Source organism: Zalophus californianus, chromosome 2 (genome assembly GCF_009762305.2).
Source record: "Zalophus californianus isolate mZalCal1 chromosome 2, mZalCal1.pri.v2, whole genome shotgun sequence".
Taxonomy (NCBI): domain Eukaryota; kingdom Metazoa; phylum Chordata; class Mammalia; order Carnivora; family Otariidae; genus Zalophus; species Zalophus californianus.
Window position 1 is genome coordinate 174,667,830 of NC_045596.1, and position 17,141 is coordinate 174,684,970.

The window sequence follows — 17,141 nt, forward strand, 5'->3', positions numbered from 1 at the left end:
TAATAAGAATACAACTTCTTACTAAAACCTTTTTGATATATTACTTGCAAAATGGACCTCATGATACCTAAATGAGTAGGCTTACTATACAGGGTTAGTAATATTAGCCAATTAAATGTTAAGAGATTATCTCCTAAAATTAGGAATTAAGTTTTGAAAAAAATTCATCTTAAATGATTTTATTTGACATCAATTAGATAGTAGGAAAGCTGTCTACAGCAGGCACACTTAGTGTCTTTTAGTTCATGGCAATAGAAATACACCCATGAGATTCAAGATTTAAGTTAGAACAAATACAGGAAAATTAAGACCAACTGTATCCCACATTAAACTAAGAAGGGATAGCTCTTTAATTACCTAGCTTTTAAATCATACTCTACTTTGCTCTGTCAGAGTCGAAATTCATCTCAAGAGTACATTTTTCTACTTGAAATGGTATCATCTTCTAGAGAATGCACAAACTAACTCCTGTTTCATAGAAAGCTGGGTTTCAGTGGGTTAGCTCAGAGATGTCTTTGCTCCTAAAACCTTTAACTAATGCTGGGGTGCCTCGGTGGCTCAGTCGGTTAAACCTCAGACTGTTGGTTTCAGCTCAGGTAAGGATCTCACGGTTCCTAGGATGGAGCCCTGAGTCAGGCTCACCACTAGACAGAGTCTGCTTGATATTCTCTCCTTTGGCTCCTGGGCTCCTCTGTCCCTTTCCTCACACGCATTCTCTCTCTCAAATAAATAGTCTTAAAAAAAAAAAAAAACCCTTAACTAAGGTAAGGAAATTAATACCTACTGTTACCATGGTAACTGATTTGCCTAATTGCTTGAGGGCTAAACTGAATAAAGCATCCCAACCTTCTTAAAAAGCATTAAAAAAAAAAAAACCACTGGTAAGTTAAATGACACCTAAAGATAACCATTTCAAGGCCAGGCAAAATTGTTAGTAAGTAGTGCAATGCTTAACTGTTAGGCAATTATCTTGTTTAATGTGAACAAATTTTCACCTACTACTTAAAATGGTTCACCTCTACTTTGTTCAAAATATGTAAAGGCTAATCTGATCAAATACACCATTTTATAAATTCTGATTATTTAGTCAAAAATCAAGAATGTTTACAATGACTCCGAAATTTGGCAACAAATGTCATAAAAGAGTAGATAAGCTATAATTTTAATTTCTCACCTTGGGTATTTATGCAAATTCTACGAATATCCACTGAGTTACACACTATTTCTCTGAGGAAGAAAACTCACCATCGCTGTATAACAAAGGGAAGTGTATCAAAAAAGAAAACTAGTAACAAAGACTAGCTAATTTTGCAAAAGTTAGCAGATTACTCTAGTATTTTAAAAATTATACTATGAAGAGGCAGGGAAGTAGAATGGAAAGAAATCTGGACTTAAGAGTCAGAAAACCTAGGCTCCCACGTTGCTTTGTGTCAAGAAAAATTATCCAAAAGTTAAAAAAACAAAGAGAAGGCAGTATGTCCTTTCGATGTCCTATAGACACACAATCCTACCCAAAGATTACTTCGTTAGAGAATATACCTTTATATAACTTGTTATTTACTACTGATAAAAACTGAGACTCTGTGAAGTTACTTGTTAACTTGTAAATTTCTGTCTAGTAAAGATACAACTGAATTCTGTCCAGTAGAAAAGATAAACTAAAAGGCTATGGTTTTTATTGCTCTCTAGGGACAGCTTTGTATCTAACCTAGCAATTTGATTCCAAAATTCTTTCTCCAATATGTATATGTAATGGTCAGTTTTATGTGTCAACTTAACTAGGCTAAGGGGTTACCCGCCCAAAGCTAGTGAAACACTACTTCTAGTTGTGTCTGAAAGGGTGTTTCCAGAGGAAATTAGCATTTGAATTGGTAAACCTTGTAAAGAAGACTGCCCTCACCAATAAGGGTGGGCATCATCCAATCTGTTGGGTCTCAAAAAAACAAAAAGGCAGAGGGCGGTCAAACTGGCTCTTCATTTGAGCTGAGACATCCATCTTCTCGTGGCCTCCCACATCAGCACTCCTCAGTTCTTGGACCTTCAGACTAGGAGCGGAGCTAGACCACTGGCTCCTCTGGTTCTTAGGCCTTCAAGGTCTGAACTGGAATTACATCACTGGTTTCCCTGGACCTCCAGCATGGAACAGCAAATTGTGGAACTTCGGCCTCCAAAACTACATGAGCCAATCCCTCAAAATAAATCTCTTTCTATATATCTATATATACCCTACTGGTTCCGTTTTTTTGGAGAACCCTAATACACTATATAAACTTTGAACCAATTTTATCTCCTGCTGGTTCCCTCATTAATGAACTGAATATATGTGACATATGTTCATTCTGTATTTCTATGACAATCAGTCTTGAATATTTTGGAAAGTTATACTTTGACACTTTGCTACCTAGTATCCGTGTGACCTTGTACAAGTCCCTTTACTTTTCTATTTTCATTTCCTCATCTGTAAAATGGGATTAAATTCCTATTATATTACTTGCCTTATTATATTATTTTTTATTTTTTTTAAGATTTTATTTATTTATTTGACAGAAAGAGAGAGAGAGCATGCGCAGGGGGGAGGAGCAGGATAGAGAGAGGCAGATTCCCCGCTGAGCAGAGGTCCCGATGCAGGGCTTGATCCCAGGACCCCAGGATCATGACCCCAGCTGAAGGCAAACGCTTAACTGACTGAGCCACCCAGGCGCCCCTATATTACATTATTACTAAATAATATATTACTTGCCTTACTGCATTAATATAAACAGTGATAAACAGGATGTCACATCTTTTTGTCTACAGTTATACATAAGTTGGTATACTGATAGTGTTAGCTAGGATGCAACAGAAAGTTACTCAAATCAGAGGTCTGAAAGCTATCGGCAGAAGGGAGAAGGGGAAGGGACAAAAGCAGGGAAGGAATGTGTTTTGTTTTACAGAATCAGCAGTTTGACCAAGAAGATACCCAGCCAGATTGTTTCAGCTAATAGTCCCTTGCTAGGTGTTTCACCTGATAGCTTCTTATGTGAGTTAGTTTGAGCCCTCTTGGACTGGTTGAGGACTTGAGCAGAAGCCCCAAGTTGTCCTGAAGTTATCCTTAACTCATTATAATACGAAGATCTTCTTTTATGGGAGGGGTTTCCTCCATTTTTTGAACATACGATGTACGCACTAGCATGCTGACATGCTACGCATAAACAGTTGAACCAAAGTGCCTAGGTAACAATATGTGTAAGTTCCTTAATGTATATACAAGCTCCCTGCCTCCATCCCCAAATACACTGAATAAAAGCTTCCTATGCCAACCCCACAGGGAGACAGTGCTCTGAGCTATCTCCCTGTCTCTCTCTCACTGTAAGAGGTAATAAAAAGTTCTTTGCTTTCAACACTTCTTTGTGTTGTGTTCAATTTTTTTAAGATTTATTTATTTTAGAGAGAGAGAGAGCATGAGTAGGGGGAGGTGGAGGGGCAGAGGGAGAGGGAGATAGATAATCCTCCAGCCGACTCCCTGCTGAGCACATAGCCTGATACAGGGCTCAATTCCAAGACCCTGAGATCGTGACCTGGGCTGAAACCAAGAGCCGGACGCTGAACTGACCGAATCACCCAGGCACCGTGTTCAATTTAATGCCACCCCAAGCAGCGAACCCCTTGAGTTCAGTTACAATAGAAATTATGATACATCTTTTACTGCTATTGCACCTCATTCCCTTTAGTGTACTGAGAGGAATCAAGAAGAGATACCAAATTCATATCAACTAGACAAAGTATATAAATTTATCAAAAATTAATTACACACTGAAGTGCTTCATCAGTAGAATGTTCTTTTAAATGATAAATTCAAATAGAGAGAAAATGGATTCATTTATCCAAGAAGACTTCATTCTTACCCATCAGACCTGACTGACCCAAGGAGTACTGAACTTCAACCTGAATCCACTTTTTTTTCTTTGTAACTATACTGTACAAACTATATTTAGGAGGTTTCCAATTACAATCTAAATTACTATTATAGTAATAGTCATATACTCATCTAACTTTCTTGTATGTAGAAGATAATAAGAATGAATTAAAAAAGAAAGTGTCAATGGCTTATAAGTTATAAGATGGGATTAATAAGTGTTTTCAAATATCCTAACACAGCTTATAAAACCAAAGCAGCTTAAATGCTTCAGCAATTCAATTTGGTTATCAATGTTCTAATTTTGGTTAGATTCTGTGGGTTTCACCTGTACAGTATGTTCTTTTTACTGAGAGGCAGCTTCTAGTCAAAAAGTCTTTCAAATTTAATCAATCATGCAATGAACTTTAAAAATTCTGGGTTTGCATCAAACTTCTAAAAGAAAATAGGCAGTTAACTCAGTCTTAGCAATATTTTTGGAACCTGACTTCTCAAGCAAGGGCAACAAAAGCATAAAACAAAACAAAACAAAAAACAATTGGGACTACATCAAACAAAAAGCTTTCGCACAGTAAAGAAAACCACCAACAAAACGAAAGGGCAACCTACTGAACAGAACAAGATATTTGTAAATGATATATCCAATAAAAGATTAATATTCAAAATATATAAAGAAATCATACAACACCAAAAAAACAATTTGATTAAAAAATGGGCAGAGGGGGTACCTGGGTGGCTCGGTTGGTTAAGTGACTGCCTTCGGCTCAGGTCATGATCCTGGAGTTCCGGGATCGAGTCCCGCATAGGGCTCCAGTCCCACATCGGGCTCCCTGCTCAGCGGGGAGTCTGCTTCTCCCTCTGACCCTCCCCCCTCTCATGTGCTCTCTCTCTTTCTCTCTCTCAAATAAAATAAATAAAATCTTTAAAAAAAAAAATAAAATAAAATAAAAAATGGGCAGAGGATCTGAATAGACATTTTTCCGAGGAAGACATACAAATGGCCAATAGACACATGAAAAGACGCTCAACATCACTAATCATCAGGGAAATGCAAATCAAAACCAATGTGAGATATCACCTTACATATGTCGGAATGGCTAGTATCAAAAAGGTAAGAAATAACAAGTTAGCAAGGATATAGAGAAAAGGGAACCCTTGTGCACTGCTGGTGGAAATGTAAATTGATGGAAAACAGTTCAGAGGTTCCCCAAAAAATTAAAAATAGGGGTGCCTGGGTGGCTTGGTCGGTAAGCATCTGCCTTTGGCTCAGGTCATGATCCCAGGGTCCTGGGATCAAGCCCCGTGTTGGACTTCTCTCCCACTCCCCCTGCTTGTGTTCCCTCTCTCACTGTGTCTCTGTCAAATAAATAAATAAAATCTTTAAAAAAAAAACATTAAAAATAGGTATACCAAATGATCCAGTAATTTCACTGCTGGGTATTTACCCAAAGAAAGTGAAAACAGTAATTCAAAAGGATGTACTCCCATGTTTACTGCAGCATTATATACAATAGCCAAGACAGGGAAGCAACCTAAATGTCCACCTACAGGTGAATGGATAAAGAAAATATGGTATACAGTTGAATTCTATTCAGTCATAAAAAAAAAAGAATGAAATCTTGCCATTTGCAACAACACGGATGGCCCTAGAGGATATTCTGCTAAGTGAAATGTCAGAGAAAGACATATCCCATATGATTCCCCTTATATGTGAAATCTGAGAAACAAAACAAATGAACAAACACAAACAAAACCAAAACAAGACTCATAAATACAAAAAACAAAAGGGAGGGGGGTTCAGGAACAGCCTAAATGGACAATGGGGGCTAAGAGGTACAAACTTTCAGTTATAAAATAAATTAAGTCACGAGGATGAAAAGTACAGCATAGGGAATATAGTTAATAATACTCTAACAACTTTGTATGGCAACAGATGGCAACTATACTTATCACAGTCAACATTTCATAATGTATATACCGTTGACCCTTGAACACCATGGGGGTTATAGGCACCAATCCATCACACAGTCAAAAATCCACAAATAATTTTTGACTCCTCCAAAACTTAACTACTAAGAGCCAACAACTGATGGGAAGCCTTACTGATTTTATAAAAAATTAGTATGTATTTTATATGTCATACGTATAAAGTAAGCTAGAAAAAAGAAAATTTTATTAAGAAAATCATAAGGAAAAGAAAATGCATTTACAGTACTGGTATTGAAAAAAATTCATGCACAAGTGGACGCATTCAATTCAAACCCATATTGCTCAAGGGTCAACTGTAAATGTCAAATCACTATGTTGTACACCTGAAACTATTATGTCAACTGTACTTCAATTTTAAAAATTCTGGGTTTGATTTCTTTTAATTTATTATATATTTTCTGAAAATGTAACCTCACCCTTTAAGTTTATCTCTACTTACCAATATACAATCAACTAGGTTTTTTTTACTAGCAACTAGTTTCTACACACACACACACACACACACACGCACACACATATACATATACCCAACCTATAATTTATTGTAGAAGATATAATTTATAAGGTATTCTTCTGTATTGTTTTTGAGAATTCTTTCTACTTTTCAGTGTATTAATAGGAATAGGATGGGGTAGAGGAAAAGAAAGAAAAACCAAAGAATCCATGACAAAGCCCTCATTAATTCTCTAAATAGGCTTTCAAGACTTTCATTAATCTATTGCTAGATTTCTGGTAATCTTAATTTCCTCCCAAATAACCCAGGCAAACACATTAGAAAAGCTAAATAAAACTACCTATAGTATTTGGTTCGGCTATAGTAAGTCACTGAAATTTGAAAAGTAATAGGATTTTTTTTTTGAGAGACCTATTTCTTTATTATAGATATCCACCAAATGTTCATAACTGCCAAGTATTATATATGATTGATATTAATAAAGCATAAATAAAAATTTGTATTAATAAAGTGAAATAAAGTATAAATGAAATCAATCAAATAAATATAATAAAATGCCATTAACACGCTAGCAACAGGGGAAAAAAATAAAAACCTCTCTCTGTGCTGTGTCACTGTGAGAAGCCGCATTGCCCATAAACCAGGAACACAACTTGACCTGAACTGAATCCACAGCTCAGTGAAGTGCTTTATAACTGAATTTCACTGTCCAACTGAATAATTCATTATTTTTAATGAATTTCCTCTGTTCTGTAAGTGGCTACAGCCAGTCAGCTGAAATCAACCATTATAAACTGGTAAGCTACAGAGAAAGTTTTCAAGTAAGTCAATTTAAAACTTGCTTAGGCTGCCTATTTTTCCTTTTATATTTATTACTGTTACTTCACATGACGGGCGATGAAATTTTATAGGACTCATTATCAAGTATACATTGATGGTTGCCTACCCACCATCCATTTCACCCTACACCCTTTTTACAGTACCATAAATTTAATCTAGAACAGACCGGTTACCCACAAAGGCAGCGTGCTTCAAGAAAGCTGCCCTCACGCCCAGCTCCCATGGTAAACCCAAGTGACCTACAAATAATCCCATTCCCTTTGCCACATTGATGATTCAGAAACTCAGGTTAAACTCATGACATTCCCCCAAATTTGGTTTAAGAATAAAAATATACGGGCGCCTGGGTGGCTCAGTTGGTTAAGCGACTGCCTTCGGCTCAGGTCATGATCCTGGAGTCCCGGGATCGAGTCCCACATCGGGCTCCCTGCTCAGCAGGGAGTCTGCTTCTCCCTCTCTGACCCTCTTCCCTCTTGTACTCTCTGTCTCTCATTCTCTCTCTCAAATAAATAAATAAAACTTAAAAAAAAAAAAAAAAAAAAAGAATAAAAATATACAGGGGTGCCTGGGTGGTTCAGTTGGTTGGGCGTCTGCCTTCAGCTTGGGTCATGATTCTAGGGTCCTGGGATAGAGCCCCACATCAGGCTCCCTGCTCCATGGGGAGCCTGCTTCTCCTTCTCCCTCTGCTGCTCCCCCTGCTTGTGTGCACGCTCTCTCTCTCTCTCTGTCAAATAAATAAATAAAATCTTAAGATTTTATTTATTTATTTATTTGACAGAGAGAGACACAGCGAGAGAGGGAACACAAGCAGGGGGAGTGGGAGAGGGAGAAGCAGGCTTCCCACAGAGCAGGGAGCCTGATGCAGGCTCGATCCCAGGACCCTGGGACCATGACCTGAGCCGAAGGCAGACGCTTAATGACTGAGCCACCCAGGCACCCTCTTTTTTTTTTTTTTTTTTAAGTAATCTCCACACCCAGTGTGGGGCCTGAACTCATAACCCTGAGATCAAGAGTCACAAGTTCTTCTGACTGAGCCAACCAGGTGTCCCTAAAATATACAACTTACTTTAAGCCAACAAGACACAAAGAGGAGGGTTCCTGAAAATAATACTGTCTTGCACTGGTAAGAGATGCCCTCTATTTGAGAATGTGAAACCTGGGCCTTCTACACCCATTTGCCACTATAATGGAAGTCAGCTTGAGGATAAAGCCAACTTAAATAATACAAAGCCAACACACAGAAGAAGGCAAAGATGAGAATGGAGCCATAGTCAATGGATAAAAGCAGTGTACTAGTCAGCCCTGCCTGAGCCTTCAAGTTACATTTTAATAAGAAATTTCCTTATTTTTTAAGCCTGTCTGAAAGAAGTTTTCTGTGCCTGCATTCTAATACACAAATATAACTGAAAATAAAATTGTGTCATTAATCCTTTTCTTTAATCCCTTATCTTAAATAAAATAAATTATAAAGCTAAAATAGCCACACAAAGTATACAGTAACAAAAGTTTCATAACTTCATAAATAGTTTCAAAGCCTTTTAAAATCAGAGGAAGAATCAAAATTAACAGTATACAGCAATTTAACAGAAACCTTTAACAACAATGGGAGTAAGATTTAACTTTAGGATGCAAAGTTCTGCACTGGGTTGAAATGCAGCACTGCCACAACATAAAGAAAAAATGCATGAATTTTATTTGTTTCTTTTTCTTTTTTTGGAGGGGCAGGGAGGGAGAGAGAGAGAGAGAATCCCAAGTAGGCTCCAAACCCAGCATGGAGCCCAACACGGGGCTGGATCACACAACCCCAAGATCATGACCCAAGCCAAAATCAAGAGCCAGACACTTAACTGACTGAGTCACCCAGGGGCCCCAGAAAAATGCATAATTTTACAACAGATCAGTAAGTGTTGGAGGAAGAGTGAAAAATAAAAATGGAGACTGGGTAAAAAAGAAATTGGGAAATTAATACACAATTCCGAAAGCAACCATAAGTTTATCCAACAAAAATCTCTCATAAGAACCTATCTCTTAAGACAGGGTGAGTTTACATAAAATAAATAAAAGGAAAAATCAGCAATTTTGTGATTATACACCTCCTAGAAGGCAAAAGTTATCTTCCAGTCCAATTGTCTTTCTACTGTACTTCAGTGCCTTCATTTTTAAAAAAATATTTATTTACTTATGTGAGAGAGAGAGAGAGAGAGATGGGGGAAGGGCAGAGGGAGAGAATCTTCAAGCCGACTCTCCACTGGGCACAGAGCTCAGTGCAGGGCTCACTCTCACCACCCATGAGACCTGAACGGAAACCAAGAGTTGGACACTTAACCGACTGAACCACCCACACGCCCCTTCAGTGACTTAATTTTATGCATGAAGAGCAAAAGCAGATCAGGTTCCAGTAGGTGATGTCTCATGCTGCACATCAAAATTTCTAGAAGCAACAAAGCTTTGGTATTTTTTCCAGTGGCTTCTATTATTGCTACCATAGACTAGGAAGATCCCATCCCTCTACCTTCTCGGCTTCTAAGACCCTAAAGAGAGGGTGACTCTCTGCCCTCCTAATTACTTGTTTTCCCATAAAGAAATTATTCAAAAACCATCCTCTTTCTTAATCCTCCCATAATATTAAGCATTTTATCAAAAAAAGAAAGAAAATCACCTTTAAAAGAGGCTGACTGCTATTACTAACCAGCTTTTACAAGAGACAAGCTTAACTTTTACCAAAAAGCTACAGTCTCAGGGCACCTAGCTGGCTCAGTTTGTAGAGCATGCAAATCCTGATGTCAGGGTTGTGAATTTGAGCCCCATATTAGGCATGGAGCCTACTAAATTAAAAAATAAAATAAAATAAAATAAAAAATATATATATATAAGTCTCCTAAAATAAATAATTTTTCCCCAGTTATCTGCAGGGCAGGTGATTTACCTATTTGACTAAAAGGAACAAATATTCTGGGGGCACCTGGATGGCTCAGTCGTTAAGCGTCTGCCTTTGGCTCAGGTCATGATCTCAGGGTCCTGGGATCGAGCCCCGCATCGGGCTCCCTGCTTGGCGGGAGTCTGCTTCTCCCCCTCCCACTCCCCCTGCTTGTGTTCCCTCTCTTGCTGTGTCTCTCTCTGTCAAATAAATAAATAAAAATCTTTTAAATAAATCAATAAATAATAAATAAAAGGAACAAATATTCTGAATAACCATACTCACAATAAGCATACCCAAATTAAGTACTCTTCTATATACAAGCAAGAACCAATTAGAAAATATAATTTATATCTGAACTCAGTAACAGCTAAAATGGCAACCTACCAAGAAATGAACCTAACATAAAATATATGAGACCCATTTTAAAGACAACTAGAAAGTCTACTAAGATGTCCCAAAAGGGTTAGATAGGACACACTGTGTTCCTGGATGGGTAGTCTCAAAGTTATAAGTATATTAATTATATCAATATACTCAAGACGCAATAGCAAGAAAAAATGTAAGCAGGATTTTTCATCAAATCACACAAGTTTATATTGAAGTTCTCTAGGAAGAGAAAGTGCTCAAAAGTAATAAATATTTTTTTGAAAAATAAGACCAATAAGGGGAAGCTCACTCTAAATATGAAACAGTACAAAACAACAGTAATTAAAATTGTGTGGAACTGGTATAAAAAGAGATATAAATCAACAGAATAAAATACACCATGTCCAGAAACAGAGCCATGTAAATACAGAAATTTGACATACAATAAAGGCATTTCTAATTTTTAAGAAAGAACAAGATAATGAATGAATGAGGCCAAAAAAACTGTCTATAATTCTGATATACCATTATCAGCAAAAATTTAAAAGATTAATCATATATAATATATTTGCAAAAGAAAAGAAACTGGCCTTAGCATTTTCAAAGACATTTCGTGGAAGTTACCAACATTTTAAACTGCATACCCTTCAAGCCAGCAATGATTTCTAGCCTATGGAAATACATGCACACATGCACCAAGATGTATGCAAAGGATGCTCATTATATCAATCTGTAATAGCAAAAATACAGAAGCAATTGGTAGGGTAAATTAATAGTTAAATAAACAATGATATAACCATGATATGACATAATAAGCAGTTAGTAAGAATATAAAATAGAAACTACACGTATTCAGATGACAAGTTCTATAACTTATGCTAAGTGAAACAGGAAAAACTAAGTGTCAATAGTAGTTACCATTTAAATTTTAAAATACAAAATGAAATTCTGTGTATATATAAATGCAAACAACAATCCAGGAGGATAATATCAGTTAATGGGGGCCCCTACAGCGAAAAGAATGAAATTGAAGTGATGTATGTGAAGGGAGAATTTTAACATTCTATAGTTTGTTCCTCAACAAGCACATCTCTCACTCGCGCCCTTCCCCCCACCTCCAGTCCACCTCTTTCTTGCAATCTGAGTAAAAGAGCCTCTGTAAATAATGAAATCAACAGTGATTTATATTTTTCCAATTTGGGATCCTGAGGATAAACAAATTCTCATGGTTTTAGTAAAATCAAGAATGAAAGGAGCAAAAAATAGGCTTAAGACCTTAATACTAGGAAAGAAGGTAACAAACCCATTTAGTCCTCCCTACCATTCCTCACTGTATAACCGCAAAGCTTTTTCGATGGGAATGACCTCATCACCAGTACCAGGAATAAAACCCACTGTTTTAAGGTCAGTGGGGAAAATCCCATTCCACCTGCCACACAATTCATTCTGGGGCAGGAATTATAACCTAGGTCTCTGTCCTCTGGTCTCTATCCCTTGTCCATAACTATGAGATCCAAAGTGGTCCTCAGGATTCTCTTTCCATGGTATGGGAGGGGATGCTTTTGCTGCTGCTAGAGATATGAAGGAAGAAATACATTAGCATGGTGGATGCACACAGCCATCTTATAACTCTACAAGAAATCACCCCGAAGGTAAAACACTTTCATGCCTTCTTCATGGAAGAGGGTCAAGCACAGCGCCAAAAAAATAGAGCTCTGACTGAACTTGCTTGCAGGCCATTCTATCTCAGGGTGTATTAAATAGGCTAATAACCTTTTTTGGCTGAAGCCAGCTTGACATGGGTTTCTCAATATTTACAATCAAAAACATCCCTGTTGATGGGATGGAATAAGCAAAACCTAATACTACTTCTTGAACTGATTTTTTAAAGACTATAGAATTCCATTTTCTTTATCTACCATAATTTATTTAACTATTCCCTATTGATGATAGGTTGCTTACAAATTTTATCACCAATAATGGTCAACGAACACCTGTATGTGTATCTTTAGGCATTCTTATTATTATTTCTATAGGATAGATTCCTAGATATGAAATTACTAAGTCACAGAATACTCCTATTTCTCTGCCTGCCTTCTCACCAATAAATTATTCACAACCCTAAGAGAGAAGACAAGCCAAAGAAGACTACACAGAAAAAAGAGAAAAATTTCTACAGAAGCTGCACTATAATAAGCCTTTGGTGAAAGATTTCAAACTGACAACTAAGAAAAGATGCCATATGTCACCTGCCATTCTTATAAGAACACTTGGGTCAAAGAAAAGAAGTCCATGAAGGGCTTATGGGTTGACTACAAGTTGCAATATAACCATACGTAACTCAATATCTAACTTTTCAGTGTTGGGTATAGATCAAGTTGGTGATATTTGAGTTGCATGTTAATGGACCATTATCATCACCATCACCATCAGTATTATGGCTATTGATATCTACATCCCACCTTTTTCCCCTCTACTTGTCCAAAGGCTTACATTCTTTGATGCAAAATTTCCAAAGAAGATAGTGCCTCTCAGTTTTCTGACTAGCTCTCCAATTATCTTGCCTACACCCTGCTCTATTCATTTGTTCATACGGGGATGCCGTGTCATTACCAATGACTGAATCCTTCCATTATCTCAATTCTAAGCATCTCATTCTCCAATCAACATCTCCTATTTTTCAAGGTCATTCCCTCTAGAAATTCAATTCAAGCAATCCTTTGACACACCTAGGACCTATAATCCATTGGTCCTGCTACCTTTTCACTCTCCTCACCCCCAGGTAGTCCTTACTTTCTCCTTGACCAGTTTAAACTGCAAAATTATAACCACTTTCTTTCATACTCCCTTAACTTGGTTGCCCATCTCTGGCTTCGTTTTTCTCTCCTGTCAAAACTCTAACCCTGGGGCACCTGGGTGGCTCAGTCCTTAAGCGTCTGCCTTCGGCTCAGGTCATGATCCCAGGGTCCTGGGATCAAGCCCTGCATCAGGCTCTCTGCTCTGCGGGAAGCCTGCTTCTCCCTCTCCCTCTCCCCCTGCTTGTGTTCCTGCTCCCGCTATATCTGTCAAATAAATAAATAAAACCTTTAAAAAAAAAAAAAAACTTTAACCCTGAATAAAAAAATTCTCTTCCTACTCTGTGCCTGTACCAATGCAGCTAAATAAATGCAGCATGTGAAAAACACAACCATGTTGACTGGTCTCCCCTTAAATTTATGACCACCAACCTCAAGTGGACCCTCTATCTTCCTAGCAATTCTACAACTTTCCACTTATCTATTTACTATCCTCCCCTTCATCTCTTTTCCTCTCTACTTAAACCTATTACATCTCCTTCCCCATCCTCACTCTCAGCTGACCACCTTGCTTCAGATTTCATGAAAATGAAAGCAATGAAAAAAGAAGTTCTGTAAATCCCTACCCTGTAGTTTATTCACATAATTCTATGCCCATATACTCTGCCATGATGGTTAATTTTATTGTGTCAACCTGAATGGGCCACACTGTGCCCAGGTTTTTAGTTAAACATTATTCTGGGCATGTCTGTCAGCGTGTTTCTTGATGAGATTAGCATTTGAATTAGTAGACTGAGTATGGCAGATTGCTCTCCCAATGTGGGTGAGCCTTGTCCAATCTGTTGAAGGCCTAAAAGAACAAAAAGGCTGAGTAAGAAAAAATTCACTCTCTCTGCTTGAACGTACTCAATCTAGGTCATTAGTCTTCTCCTGTCTTCAGACTCAGACTTGGAATGAAAAATAACCATTAGCTCTCCTGGTTCTCAGGCCTTCAGATGTGGACTGGAACTAGGCCCTCATCTCTCCTATGTCTTCAGTTTGCCGACTGCAGATTACATATATGTGTGTGTGTCATATAGATAATATGTATAACAATATGTAATGTATATAATATATATAATCATATACATATTATAATATACATCTCTCAGAATAAGGAATTGGGAACTGGCCCATGCTACAAAGGAGGCTGAGAAATATATATATACACATTGATATCAGTATCAATATAGCTATTAGTATAGTACACACACAACACACACACACACACACACACACACACACACCATGTGCTATCTGTGCTCCTAAATCCAGCCCCTCCTTGTGTGCACTAGATTCCATACTCAAGGGCATTTTTCACCTCTCTCCTGCATCACCAATTTTTCCCTCTCTACTAGTTTCCCAGGAAAGTCCCAAAGTCCCATCAGTATATACACATACTGCAATTTCTCCTTTTTAAAACACACTCTTGGCTAACTACTCCATTCTTTTTCCCCTCTTTATAGAAAAACTACTCAAAAGAGTCATCTATACTAGCATCTCCATTTCCATTTCTTCCATTGTCTCTAAAACTCACTGTAACCACCCCACCCCACCAAAAGGGCTCATACAAAGGTACCAATGACTTTCATGTCACCAAATCCTACAGTCAATTCTCAGTCCTCATCTGGCTCAATACACCAGCAACATATGACACAATTAGTCACACCCACCTTCGTGAAACACTTTATCAAGCTTCTGTGACAATTCTTGATTCTCCACCTACATCAGTAAGAATTCCTTCTCAGTACCTTTTTTTTTTTTAAAGATTCTATCCATTTACTTGACAGAGAGAGAGCACAAGCAGGAGGAACGGCAGGCAGAGGGAGAGGGAGAAGCAGTCTCCCCACCAAGCAGGGAGCCCAAGGCAGGGCTGGATGCCAGGACCCAGGGATCATGACCTGAGCCAAAGGCAGATGCCCAACTGACTGAGCCACACAGGTGCCCCTCTTCTCGGTACCTTTTGCTGGTCCTTCCTTACTTCCCCAATCTCTAAACATCACAGCATTCTAGATTCAGGTCACAGGCCTTTTCATTCTCTTCTCTTTATATTCACTTCCATGAAAATCACAGCCTGATGGCTTTAAAATAATCTATAGCCCACTGATGACTGCCAAACTTATATAAACAGCCTAGACCACTCCACTATACTTCAAACTTGTATATCCAATTACTTAGTACATACTTGATTTCTAATGGGCATATCATAGTCAGTATGTATAAAAATTTCCCCAAACTGCTCCTTCTATAAATTAGAGTTGTCAGTAAGTGCACCTTCATTCTGATTACTCAGGCCAAAAACCTTAGTCATCCTTGACTCTCCTCATTCATTCACACTTTACATCCAATCTATCAGCAAAAATTTTACCTTCAAAATAAAGCTGAAATCCTACCTTCTATCACCACCTTCGCAGCTAAAATCTTGGTTCAAGCCACATTACTTCTTATCTCCTTGCCTCTAGAGTCTATTCCCAAAATAGCAGCCAAAATGGTTCTGTTAAAAGATAATTCAATTTAAAGGATTATACACCGGGCACCTGGGTGGCTCAGTTGGTTAAGCAACTGCCTTCGGCTCAGGTCATGATCCTGGAGTCCCGGGATCGAGTACCACATCGGGCTCCCTGCTCAGCAGGAAGTCTGCTTCTCCCTCTGACCCAACCCCCTCTCATGCTCTCTCTCTCTCTCTCATTCTCTCTCTCAAATGAATAAATAAAATCTTTAAAAAAAAATAAAGGATTATACACCATAACCAAGTGAGATTTATCCCAGGAACGCAAGAGTGGTTCAAAATAAGAAAATCAATTAATGTAATGTATCACTTTAATAGAATGAAAGAAAAATACCACATAATCATCTCAATTGACACAAAAAAGGCATCTGAAAAATCCAACACTCTTTCATGATAAAAAAAGACTCAGAAAACTAGAGTGGAAGGAACTTCCTCAAACCGATAAAGGGCATTTATAAAAAACTCCACAGCTAATACATTCAATGGTGAAAGACTGATGTTTTCACCCTAAGATCAAGAACAAGACAAGAATAGTGAGCATATCGTAATGCATATGATTGTTGAATCACTATGCTATACGACTGAAACTAATTTAATATTATATATCAACTATCCTTCGATTTAAAAAAAGAATTATTTTGGGGGAGGCTGGGTAACTCAGTGGGTTAAGCATCTGCCTTCAGCTTAGGTCATGATCCCACAGTCTTGGGATCAAGCCCTGCATTGGGCTCCCTGCTCAGTGGGTAGTCTGCTTCTCCCTCTCCCTCTGTGTGCTCGCTCTGTCTCTCTCTCTCTCTCTCTCTCTCTCTCTCTCAAATAAATAAATAAATAAATATTTTAAACAATAAAAATTATTTTTAAAAAGCAAGACAGGGATACTCACTTTCACCACTGCTATTCAACACTGTATTGGAAATTCTGGCCAGAAAAATTAGACATGAAAAATAAATAAATAAAAAGCATTCAAATTGGAAATGAAGTAAAACTCTATTCACAGATGACATGATCCTACATATAAAAATCCCCAAGAATCCACAAGAAACTTACTAGATCTAATAAGAAAATTTAGCAAAGTTGCAGGGTACAAGATCAACACACAAAAAGTCAGCTGTGTTTTATACACCAGCAATGAACAATCTGAAAGGAAATCATGAAAGTAATTTCATTTATAATAGCATCTAAAAGAATAAAATACCGAAGAGTAATTTATCCAAAGAGGTGAAAAACTTATACACTACCAAAAACTTGCTGAAAAAAAATTTTTAAGATACCAATTAATGGAGGGGTGCCTGGGTGGCTCAGTCAGTTAAGCATCTGCCTTCAGCCCAGGTCAT

At 37.8% G+C, this 17,141-nt stretch overlaps 1 protein-coding gene across 7 annotated transcripts in view; it reads right to left on the reverse strand.

Moving 5' to 3' along the window:
• Nucleotides 1–17,141, reverse strand: part of WRN (WRN RecQ like helicase) — a 147,912-nt gene that overhangs the window by 127,803 nt on the left and 2,968 nt on the right. Inside the window, exon 1 of one of the 7 annotated variants that reach the window (XM_027598936.2) lies at nt 15,692–15,843. The exons of the other annotated variants lie outside the window; for them this stretch is intronic. The gene's annotated coding sequence lies outside the window, so the exon portion shown is untranslated. Of the gene's footprint in view, nt 1–15,691; nt 15,844–17,141 lie in introns of those variants that run through there. 7 annotated transcript variants of the gene reach the window in all.